Source organism: Panulirus ornatus, chromosome 69 (assembly GCF_036320965.1).
Source record: "Panulirus ornatus isolate Po-2019 chromosome 69, ASM3632096v1, whole genome shotgun sequence".
NCBI lineage: Eukaryota > Metazoa > Arthropoda > Malacostraca > Decapoda > Palinuridae > Panulirus > Panulirus ornatus.
The window spans coordinates 14,123,416-14,137,112 of NC_092292.1; positions in this window are offsets into that span (position 1 = coordinate 14,123,416).

The window sequence follows — 13,697 nt, forward strand, 5'->3', positions numbered from 1 at the left end:
TCCCAGACATTCCAAACCCTTAAACCCTTTAGTCACTTCAACCATTTAGAAGTATAGGCGAAGCAATGCCTCCAGCCATCTAGACCCTGCGTACTTCATGAGCCTAATAGGTGTTTCCAGTGCCTTCTAGCAGGACAAACTGCTACCCTTTGTGGACCTTGAACACTCCTCCCTTACGGTACATTTCCGCGCTGAGATTTGAAATGCCTAACACAGGGAATAGAAGGCTCTATGCTACCCATGTAACATTAGTTCCTCTCCGCTGCATATGTGAGACGTATTTGATGACTAACATATTTCAAAACCTGTGGTGGATACCTTCAGCTTGGAGACACCTGGAATTTACGTTTATGATAGAACTTTTCTGCTGTTGTTAGTGCTCATAAATGGAAGTATAAGGAATAAAGGATGAACGGAGGGATTTAGAGGATTAGAAACGGTAATACAAAGACAAGTACAAGGAACAAGTAGGGCGGTGGCCCTCTAGCGGAGACGATGTGAAACCATAAAGAATTCTTGCCTCCACCACCAGGTTAAAAGGTTCTCAAATCAACAAAATACGTAGCTTGACGATTGTTCCCGACTGTATCACTAAACGTTATGGTATTAAAGTCACTTTCACCACCTAAGCCATTTGTTAATCTGTCGCAGTCTGTCCCCTAAAAGAGATTGCGAGGTATTAAAAAGAAAATATAAAGCATAATGTCCAGGTGTTCTGAAATATATATACGAGCGATTCATGGCGCCAGATGTTCTTCAACTCTCCTAAAGTGTGTGTAGCCAGATGGGAATACAGTTTACTGGACGGTCTTGTCCAGGGGCGATTGTCTGGCTATAGTCTAGTCGTACCCCGGAAAATATTGTACACGCCTCTCTCTCTCTCTCTCTCTCTCTCTCTCTCTCTCTCTCTCTCTCTCTCTCTCTCTCTCTCTCTCTCTCTCTCAACCTCAAGCCTATTATACCTTAACCCAAGTAAGGATAGGGGTTGAATTGGGCTCATTTTGTGTGCACAGATGTTAAAGAGGAAGACAGAGAGAGAGAGAGAGAGAGAGAGAGAGAGAGAGAGAGAGAGAGAGAGAGAGAGAGAGAGAGAAGAGAAAACGGAAGACATAGGACAGATAGGACTCAGCCTGGGTCACCAGTCCCTTCCATTAAAACGCTGGGCTACTGGTCTGTGATGGCGATGCTGATGATAAAATTTAATGAACAGACGTTGGCCCAGGCTGCTGAATACAGCAAGAGAGGCGAGGCTGTAACCGCTCGACAGTCACAGTTTAACACACACACACACACATACACAAGCTTGGCTGTAATTTTGTATGTGAGGGGCATATGCCTCGCTCCATCAGCATATGGGTTTTCTACGCCCCGCTCCATCAGCATAAGCTGCAAGCATGAATGCGTAGGTCATGTCTGTGGGACTGTTTAAAGACCGTCATTACGACGAAGGAAAGCCCCGCCCATCTCCTCAAGTTTTCTTAATTTCGTCGGGGAAAATCGTTATCAAATCTGTGTCAAACGAACGACATTTCGATTGAAATGAATATTACACGACCATCTACCAGTGGCGGCTACGCATCTGTAGAAATCAGGAATTTAATGATGTATGTATGTTCGTTAGGAGTTATAATTTCATTAGATGTTTAACTCTAAAGCCTAATGGAATGGAATCCATGAATCATTTCCTCGTTGTAGTCTAATTTGGCTTCTACTGAAGGTGTTTTAGTTAGGTCTGAATTCAGGGGAGTCCAGTATACAGTCTGTGTCATCGAAACTGTGTATACGCGAGCTACGTCATGGCTACTGCTGCTGTTTGCTTCTGCTCCTGCCTTTGTTACTGCTGCAGCCGACACTGCTGCTGCCGCTGCTGCTGCTGCTGCTGCCGGTGGCTCAACTGGGGGCTGACGCTGCTGCTGTTTCCCTCTCACGATGATGATGATGTTAGTAAAGCTGACGCTGTTCCTCGCTGACGATGCTCCTGCTGCTGCTGCTGCTGGTGTTATTACCATTGCTGACGCCTGTGCCTCCTGCTGACACCCTTGATGCTGACGAAGATGACGACGACGAAGAAACTTACAACGATCAATGAAAAGGGCTTGACTTTTTACTCTGCTGTTAATACAGGATGTCTACTGACGAATCATACAAAGTTAATCTATATATTATCCCACTGGATCCGTACATCACCCCACTGGATCGGTACATCACCCCACTGGATCCGTACATCACCTCACTGGGCCCATGCATCACCCCACTAGGCCCATACATCACACCACTGGATCATTACATCTCCCCACTATGCCCATATATCACCCCACTAGACCCATACACCACCCCACTGGACCCATACATCACCCCACTAGGCCCATACATCACCCCACTGGACCCATACATCACCCCACTGGACCCATACATCACCCCACTGGATCATTACATCTCCCCACTAGATATAATTCATCCTATGAAGCTACATCAATCAAAGATGTAAACATGGCACTCACAGTCGCCGTGGGCAACATGAATAACCTGAGGAAGAGCTGGGTCAGATATTCTCCACGATACACACGTAGCAAATGGTGTGGCAATACCTGTTGAAACTCTTGGAAGAAAAGCTCAAAGATAATGTCTCTCTTATATCTCAGTAACTTCATCTTTTCGTCTTCTATAATGATAAAGTTACTATGGATTGAATTTCTATCATTCTCTTCTGGATTCCTTCTTTCACTCGTGCTCCCAGCGCTGTTCCTTAGAGTGCTGTAGTGCTACAACTTGCTGTAAAATTTTCATGTCCTTCTCATTACCATATATATTGCTAATCTCAACAACCTCTACTAGTTTTCCAGTATCATTAATTTGTCTCTCCAGGAATCAATCATTTTCTTACTTTTCTCTAAGAGCTCTTCTACAGATAGCAAGGCCCAGGGCACGCTGTCAAGCAACAATAGCAACAGCAACAATAGCAGCAAAAGCAGCAGCAGAAGTGCCAGCAGTAGGGGCTACAGTCGCTACCGTTTGTCGTAAACTGGCGATCAACTCCCGAAAGAAAACTGGAAGGTGGTGTCCCTAGGGAGGTGGGGCGTTTTGGCATTGTTTGGTGCCCGTGTGTGTGTGTGTGTGTGTGTGCAAGTGCGTACTTATCTGTACATATGTTTGGCTGTATTCCTTTGTTTGTCTATTCAACCAGTTTAAATGTGTTTATAATCACACACACACACACACACACACACACACACACACACACACACACACACAAACTCGTACCTTCTTCTCATGAGTTGAGGAAACAATTCTCTCATAATCTCACTCATCACACCAGATCACCTTCAGAAGTTTAGCAATAAACAACTAACGCTCACACGAAGCAGACGGAGTCAAGACTGTGGTTGAAGAGTAAACTTTATAGAGGTGGGATGGTCTACTGAACCACACATTCGCACACAGTCTTTCGACCTAACTGAACGATAACCATCATGACTAACGTTAAAGATACGAGCTAAATGATAAATAAAAATATGAAAAAAAAATACTACGATGTGATCCACTACGTCAGATACAGATCCCAATTAGCGATAAAAAAAAAAATGTTTGAACACGTCTTTCTGTTTTGAATGACGACAATGATTGTAAACCAGCACTACCTTATGCAGGAGGTCCTTTACGATATCGTTTGTCGTAAGGCTTACGAAGAGCCATCGTCTACGTAGACGTAAGAAGAAAACAATCGCTGACGTGCACAAGGAGATGGGGGAAAGAAGGGGGAAAAAAAAAAAATAAGGGAATACGTCGTCCCCTTGAAGATATATGCGTCAGCCGAGGCAGTGAGTGGATAGCGTTCGAGCGGTTCTCTGAAGAGAGAAAAGTTCAGGGGAAGAATGTGAGGAGTGTGGAGCTTGCTTCATCCCGTATTCATATTCACAAGGGAACACCACTCACCCTCCACCCGCCATCCACGCAACAGATTATCTTCATCACCCGCTAGCGAGACAAGTAGAGGAACTCTGACGGTTTGATATGACCTCCGTGATGTTAAGACGTTCACATGATGGTGTGTAACAATGGCGTGATGTTACGCTATAACGGAACCACAGGACATGAAGTTATACTGTAATATCGAGGTGTTATAGTCTTCCATTATCTCAATCCCTTGCGACAGTCGTCACACAATCACACCAAGCAATGGGGTTGTGCTATAGATTAGATAGGAACATATACCCCCTCCCCAAAAAAAAACGCGGCAGAGTACTAAACTTTAGGCAATGAACTGCTTTAGAGAAGCAGGTTTGCCCATCCAGGAATACACAGCTGAGGGACTTGGCCCTCCTGAAGAGAACCAGATACTAACGCCAGGTTCCTCCGTCGTGAATCAAAAAGAAAAGAGGAGATTCAGCGAACTCCATGGACCCCTCACCCCTCACCCCTCACTTCTCCTCACGAACATTAACTTCAATATTCTCGTTTTCTGACGTGCAGGGTTGGTCGGCAGCTGTGTTTTGTTTCGCTTCAACTGTATAATATCATTCATATCATCCATTCTCAGTGAACGCTTGTGATCTTATTATCCTTCAATGAATAACATACAAGGTATTGAATCTATTATCATTCTGTCTGGCATTTCACACTTAATTCACCTTAGCATAAAATATACGTGCTTAATGTTATGAGATTATCAGTCGAGGACAGATAGTGTGTCAAGCAAGTTTTATATGACAATGGTCCAGTTTGTATCGCTGGAAGGCTCGCACGTGAAGATACGACCTAAAAAACAAAGACAACTACGTCATCAGATGCCCACATCTGTAGCCTGGATTGTCCTACTTTAGGCAGAAGCGCAGGTGTTATCACCACATGAACACTACAGTCGATCGAAGTGTATAGACAGGCTCAGTCACTTGCCAGTCAGCTCTTTGACTTGTTCACCTTTTGAATCTTCTAATCTTAAAAAAAAAAAAAGACGGTGGAGCCAAGATGGATGGTTGAATAGTAAATGTAGTGCCTTCATCGATTACTAGGCTATGCTAATGATTGGTGTTGTGAGCAGACAGACAGACCAAGCGTCGTATCCTCAATGCAGCGGAGGCGAGAGATATATATCACCGGCTCTCTTAACTGGCTTTGGAAGCCCCACTCGCCACCAGATACATTAGAGACGAAAAGAAGAACGCCTTTAGCGTCAAAAAAAAGGAGAAAAGCACGTCCTTGAGTAGGTGCTTTCAATATTGTATGTCCAGCGTCCGGAGAAATAGGAAGGTCCTGTGCTATGTATGTACGAGGAATTATCTATCTTAATTCTCCAACCTCATCTTTGGAACCTAAGCTTTTAAGGGTCACTTTCGCTGCTTATCTACCTTAACTGTCCATCTCATTTATAGCCTAGGCTTTCAAAGGATCACTTTCGCTGCTTATCGTCTGTTAGAGAAAAAGTAACTTAAATGTCAATAGGGCGCTACACAGGTTCGTATCTGTATAGATCTACTACCGTAAAGCAGATTTTTTTTTTTTTGTCATCAAACTTGTATAAACTTCTGCAGAAGACGTGCTTCTTACTTCCCCCGGCCCCTCCCCCCCCCCACAGAGCCGCAATTACCATCTCCCTCCCCACTACCCCGACACCTATCAAAATTACATCTGTGACCTTCATATACATATATAAATATATATCCTCCTCGCCAAACCTTCCGAGAAGCTTTTAAGAAGGCTAAAAAATCTGTCTAAATGTCACAAAGACCTTCACGGTGATCCACTGACTCTTCCTCCCCCCCTCAATACACCTCCTGCCGAAGCAAATGCCTGACGTCTCGCGACGTTTGCCCGTGTGGCGATGTCTGCTTCCTCCCAGTATCGGTCATGATTTGAGGCAAATAAACCGAGGATATCATGCAGGTTTTCCCAAAAAGAGGTCGTTGTCAATAGGCGGGCAGTCCTGTCCCTGCATAGGTACAATGTCTGATGACTATTTTCTTCAAGTAATAATAATTATGATAATAATGATAATACTAAAAATAATAATAATAATAATAATTATAATAATAATAATAATAATAATGATAATGATAATTGAATGATGATAATGATAATAATTGTAGCTCTGGTACCTTACTTTTTTTTTCATTTTCCAAACTCTCTCTAGATCTCCTGTCTTAAGAACTCGCCAGCGACTTCTTCCGTAGAGCTAACGACCCTTAAAACTTGTCCCTTTATGGAATAATCTCCCTAAAGACCCTTAGATATAGATGTCTTCAACTACTCAAGAAAAAAAGAATAGTTTCTCCAGTCAAGAAAGATATTCATAACTTTATTTCTAACCCTTAGGGTCTGGATCCAGCCAACTGGAACTGGACTTGCAAGGTCTCTGGTTGCATTGCAATATGTATTCACTCGCTGTACGAGAATTGGCCCATTACAGGGACTGTCATTAATCTTGTCTGAAGCAGTCCCTTCTTGGCGAGGCTACCCAGTCGTTCAAAAAAAGAAAAGAAGCTACGAAGTGGGATATAAATCTTGGGAACTCTTAGACAGAAATGTCGTAGGGACGCTAATGACTGTGATCTCCAGTTATTATGCATTTCAGTGAATACTGTCTGTAAAATTTAAGGGGAAAGTCTCTCTCTCTCTCTCTCTCTCTCTCTCTCTCTCTCTCTCTCTCTCTCTCTCTCTCTCTCTCTCTCTCTCTCTCATTCTCTCTACGACCTACATAGTGACGTCTTCAGCCCGGGGCCGACTGCTACTTCCTGGCAAAATCTCGTTCTAGGTACTCTGAGGTAAGTATTCTCTCTCTCTCTCTCTCTCGCGCGCGCGCGAGCGTTCGTCAAAAGCGTTTCGTATGTCTTTTTAACTGTCTCCAATAAAACACGCGAAGCCACTGTAGGCCCCAACACTTTTCACTGTGGAAAGACTTGCATGATATGTGTGACTGGTGTGTTTCCCCTGTTGGCTACGCACCCTCTCCCTCCTCATATGCAATAAATCATCCCAACATTTTTTTTCTCCCCTCCGATTTTATTCGTCTTTTTACGTTAACCACCTACTTCATCAGCAGTCGAACACAGAGATCTATATATATGAAACGTTATAATATAGTTGTCAACGCTATTCGAAGCATGAATCAATTTAGAACAAAAATATTATGTATTTGAATATCAGAGACTGACATATGAAAAAGAATAAAAGGCTCGTGTAAAACATGGCTCTGGCAATAATGATTTGAATAATAACAGCCATATATATTCGCAGCTTCGTAGCCTATGTTGTTTTGCCGGCCGATGAAGAGTGGAAACCGGACGATGATAGGGGAAAGATTTATGTTACGTCGCTTTCCAGGGATTAATTGTCGTCAAATATTTGCCATTTCTGTGAAAAATGTGAATGAAATGGAAGACAAATGTATAAGGAAATACTTCAGCTTCGTACCATCTAAGTGGTTAAAAGTAAAATGAAATGTTTAATAAATTTGTTCGGTATAGGGGTTAGAGGGTTGGCGTCGGCAATTTTTGGTCTACGGACGTTTAATACCACACCCATTTTTTTTTTTTTTTTCCAGTGATTCAGGCCACAAATTTATGGTGGCAGTGAAAAATTGCATCTAGAATCTGCCTGGCTTTCGTTGCTCACACACACATAGCTGCTCTCGTAAATTGAATATGTGACATTTATTGGCTTCTTTTTCCACCATCACCCAACCAACTATAATACAATTACATCTAACTCCTTTTTTATCAGTTATGTACTCAGGAATTTTTTAGTTTGAAAACTGGTTTTCTAGTATCTGTGCAAAATTAACTGGTTTATATATATGTGGTTTCGGTGCATTTCACATGACAGCTAGAGACTGAGTGTGAACGAATGTGGCATTTTTGTATTCCTGGTGCTACCTCGCTGAAACAGGGGCTAGCGATGCTATTTTCCTGTGAGGCGGGGTAGGGACAGGAATTAATGAAGGCAAGTATGAATAAGTACATGTATATGTATGTAATGTCTGCGTATGTGTATGTATATGTATGTATATGTTGATGTGTATATGGGCGTATGTGGGCGTTCATATATATATATATATATATATATATATATATATATATATATATATATATATATATATATATATATATATATATATACATATATATATATATATATATATATATATATATATATATATATATATGTGTGTGTGTGTGTGTGTGTGTGTGTGTGTGTGTGTGTTTGTGTGTGTATGAGTGGATGGGCCATCATCCTTCCTTCGTCTGTTTCCTGGAGCTACCTCGCTGACTCGGGAAACAGCGATTACGTAAAATAGATTGATAAATAAATAGATTAATAAATAAATAAATATATATATATATATATATATATATATATATATATATATATATATATATATATATATATATTATTTGACGTCGAACAGCCTCAATGACCCAGAACTTCTTGGCCTGCAAGACAATGCCCTCCTATGGTTACTTTCCTAACCTTACCACGTTAATTCTCTTATGTTTCTGACTGATAAATTCATTTCATCACGAACAGCTTCGAAAGTACCCAATGATGTGTTGCTATGTGCGTTCTTTTGTACCTTTTGGTATCATCTTTAGGAAAAGGCGAACAGCTAGCTGGGTTAACTGTGGGCCGACTGCCACAAATCAGGATTCGAACCTATTCCATGGACACCGGACGACCTTTGAAGAGCCAAATTCGATATCATGATATACATCTTCAATACTGAGAAAAGCAAGGTGCTTGTGCTTAGTAATCGGCTTATGGTGTTCAGTTTAATGTATTAGTGTTACAGGTGTTGGCACAGGTGAGGCCTGGCGTGAGGGTTATATGTAGAATTTAGATAAAGACACTTGATCACCGAACACTTGACCGTTTTATGCTATCTTGATTGAATCAACGAAACATAGACTATGAATCGCAACAAAAAAAAAAAATCAATACTCAGGGGAATATAACATTTGAAAGAGGAACAAATAATTCAGATACAGTTTTTGTTTCTAGGCAATAAGTGTTAAAAACCAAAATGTTTACGCGTAAAAAGAAGAGAAAAGGGCTATCATTCCCTTCAAGCTTTGCTTTTGTGACCAGGACAGTGATATTTTGAAATTCACCAATTTCCAACTGGACAACGGGCGAATCTGCAGATTCTTATTCACATATAGTCAGAAAAACAACCACATATGTATCAAAATCAACATGTATTTACACTAATGTTAAGTAAAAGTGAACACAAAAGATTTAGAAATGAGTAGTTCTTCGAGATTTATGACTGTACTATAAATCACTTTCACGAATCGACTCCAAGTGTAATATCCCATCATGTTCTCGTTACATGTTCCTTTGTAACAGCGTTCAAAATCCAGTATATCCTGGTGGAAGCGCTCGCCCTGCTCCCTCGAATACGCTCCCATGTTCTTGAATTGATCAAGATGAGCGTCAAGGATATGGACTTTAAGGTACATCCTGCAGCCCATTTTGCAGTGGTTCTTCATCATAGTCTCAACCAGCTCCACATAGGTTTCGGTCTTGTGATTATCCGGGAAGCCCCGAACCACGGCGACAAAGCTGTACCAAGCTGCTTTCTCCTTCTTATGAGTTTCTTGGGGAATTCCTTGCAGTCTAGGATCGTCTTTATCTGTGGTCAACAAAGACACCGGATTTGACCTTTGCCGAAAACAGATTAGGGAAGAAGTCTTGAGTGTATTTGAAGGCTGCAGACTCCTTATAGAGAGTTTTGATAAACTGTTTCAGAAGGCCTAATTTTATGTGCAGTGGTGGCATCAACACCTTCCTGGGGTCCACCAGTGGCTCCCACTTGACGTTGTTCATCCCCACAGAGAATTCCCGTTATGGAGCAGAACGGCTTTGAGGCCCCTGGTTGAGCTGTCAATAAAGGGGTTACAGGCGATTCCGATTGCCTCGAACAGATTGGTTATATTGTGGCAGAAGCAAAAACCATCTTGACGGGTGAAGAAGCTGGGGAAAAAAAAAAAAAAACAAGGTGACGCTTCCTATGATCTGTGATTTGCACACTTTCATCCAACAAGTTCCACTGCTTGAGCCTAGATGTCAAAAGCTCATCAGTGGACTTTTGTGAGACCAAGATCTCTGACCAAGTCGTTGAGGTGTTTTTGATTGAGGTAGAACGGGTTTCTCTCCTCAGCTGCAACCCTAGAATTGTAATCTGGATCTACAACGTCTTCCTCTCCTCTCTGACTACTATCTTTATTCCTGGAAACTTCTAAAAAGTTATATAGCAGCTGCTTGGCACTGAATCTATCTGGAATGTTCTGAAAAACATGTAAATTTCAAAATATCACTGTCCTGATCACAAAAGCAAAGTTTCAAGGGAACAATAGTCATTTTCTGTAATTCTTTTTTTTATATATAATCAATCAGAAAATTAAAAATCACATAGGAACAAAAAAAATTGTTACACTGGGTAATCGGACTGCGGTATTCAATTCAATCCAATAATGTTACAGGTGTTGGCACAGACGTGGCTCTCGGTGTGAGCTATATTCGAATCATAATAAAACACGATTATTGAACACCTGATGGCGTTGTTATCTGATTGAAATCATGAAACAAGCAAGAAAAATATTCAAATAAGCCGAGGAGGGATCATGGCTTTTATAAGTGGGAACGATGAAGCTAGGCTGCTTGTTTCTTATCACGATTTATTGTATAGACCCGTGAGGATCATACGTTGACAAATTGCCCACTATGTTTAGTGTAGGGAGGAACCAAATCACCAGAGAGATCCTCTTTACTTCGAAACATGAGTTCTTATTATGAGGAGCCACCTGTCTTAAAGAAAATTTAGCTATGATCAGAAGAGCTCCGTAAAATGATTTTGATTCAGGTGAATTTTTAACAAACGATGTACATCTGTGGCTTTCTGGGGTAGGTTGGTGGTGGTGGTTGTGTGTGTGTGTGTGTGTGCATACATGGGTTTCTTATTACTTTCTAGTCTGTCTGCCTTCGTGCTGTGTCTGTTGATGTGCATTTGTCTAAGAATTCCATGTCACCAGGCGATATGTGATCATGTACAACACTTTCTTTAACGGGAAAGTAAGACAAAATTACCTTCTTACAAATGTCACCCTTAATCGTGTCACTGACATTTTTAGCCACTCAGTGGCATTTTCATAATTCAGAGACACTTTCTCCACCATTGACTAGCATCTGAGCAACGGAAGGTAGTTAGCTGTCTATTTGGGACACATATACCACGGCAGACATACCCTGGGGTAACGAGATGGGCAGTTCGTCTGGGATGCCGATAGTGGCAATCATTGTGGGACACTGCAGGTACTGCTTGTCACCCTGAGGTACTTATACCAGTAGATACTCGGGGATACTGATACTGGGTAATGAGTGTGCATACCCAAGACCCCATTTATACGGGTTCAGCTTCGAGGTTGCACTTCAAACGAGAAGAGAGAGTAGGCGCTTTCCTTGGGGCGGGTAGCTCCTTGAATATCTGCTGGCGATAGCATATATATACATACATATATATATATATATATATATATATATATATATATATATATATATATATATATATAGGAAAGGATCACAATTTTGCGCGTGATCAAGTATATGCCTATGAGCCCACGGGGAAAATGAAACGATAAGTTCCCAAGTGCACTTTCGTGTAATAATCATATCATCAGGGGGGTACAAGAAAGAAGTATAAAAGTCAGTTGATATATAACGAAGAGACGTAGATAGGACGCCATTTGGTAAACAAGTGATTGTCCAAGACAGACAACGAGCGTGTCATAAACTTATTATGTGGACAAGAAGGGAAATTGTTTACAAATTTTATCAATAAAACTATCCAATTTGTATAGATCCTCACTTATATCAAGGTTATAATTCTTTGTGTATTCAATAATAGATGAATCAATGATATTTCTCGTGGTACTGGAGTTAGGAGAGTTAATAACTGAGATGGCATTACTTCAGTCGATAATGATCATAGTTTTTAACGTGATTAAACAAGGCATATATATATATATATATATATATATATATATATATATATATATATATATATATATATATATATATATTGTGTGTGTGTGTGTGTGTGTGTGAATCGACGTCGTTCCTAAACTGTCGCTGGATCTTAGGAGGCAGACTTGTCTCGTGGAAAAATTTCATTACTGCATTCGAGTACGTGGACTCAAAAAATATTCATCAAGCTGTTCACGTCATTTATCAAGTCAAACGCGTTCGGTCACCACACTTAACGAAGCACAAAAAAAAATGTAATAGAAAAGGTCCAAAGGAGACAATCAAGGCGTTGGCACACAATCAGTAGCTGACAATTGATGGAATCCTTTGGTGTGAGCAGTCCTTCGACGAGATTGTACTACTGTTCGTTAACTAACGTTGATTGATACCAGCTCACTGAAGGAAACATTTAACTCGCGGTGTAACCCCACTCAAGCGGACACCGGCAACATCTCCCCCGTGCTGTACAAATAGGCAATTACACATATCACCATGGCTGGAGGTGCACAACGAGCTTTTACCAACCACCATATTGGCCACCTCGTACCCAGAGTATTACCTAAATTATCCCCAATATGTCTGTATCCCCAGGCTCTGTCAGGGGCCAACGATGCTACATGAGCATCGCTTCTTCTAGGCACTAAAACGATTGTAAGACACACGCAGTACCTGTATATTACCAAGTAATATATATGCAAGATTGAAAAAAAAAATAATGAATGCAGGTTTCCAGTGAGGCAGAGCACAGCAGCAGGAACAGCCATTAAGAGCAGAAGGCGACCCTCGACGCATTACCCTTAGCGACCACAATACATCAGGACCGTCCTGGTTAATTTCCCCTCACTTCGTTTTACGGAAGGCATTATTCTCACGCCCCAACGTATCCTCCCTGTGTATTTCCAAAGCCGAATAATGGTGAAGGTTAGGGTGCACTGCGGGCGTTGTTTGGAACGGCGGATATTTTTATGACTGAGTTGGGCCTGAGAGACCGACCCGGCTGTCAGTAGATTCAGTAGAGACTGCCAAAGTTTCCTGCATGACAGTGAATGCTGTTTTAAGGCATTCCCAGGATTTTTTTCGTGGATGTCTAGTTTATCACATAATCTGTCAGTTAGGGAAAGCTCATTAGAGGCAACGTGTTCAAGAAAGACCTATACACTGATATGACCGGCAAGGTCTTTAGGTGTTTCTCAGGCTCAAGGTGGGAGAGAGGGGACTTTTTCCTTCCTGATGTATGTAACTGTTGTGGAGGTCCACGACATATTCAACATTCTCATGAAAAATAATATGCGAGAGGTATAAGAATAATGCAAGGTCTTTTTTTTTCTTATTGTCTTCAAGGCCTCAGATCTTAAGACAGCCATAAAAAAAGAGGTACCACCTTATATAAAGCTTCCGATACGTGTCGGCGTTTTCGTGGAAGGGAGTATAAAGAAGGATAGACAGGCCCTTACAATCATTAATCATCCATGCCAAAGCACCGAATCAAATGGAAGCTTCCTTCAGTCAATTACATAGTAACTACATGCCAACAACATCCTTTCTATGGATTTCTTTTTAGGTATGACCCTCGCCCCAAGAAAATAAATTATTATCCACAACGTTCCTGGTTCAACAGATGGATTACAGTGGAGCAAACATGGAATGGGATCCCTTACTTGGATAAAGAAACACTCACAGGA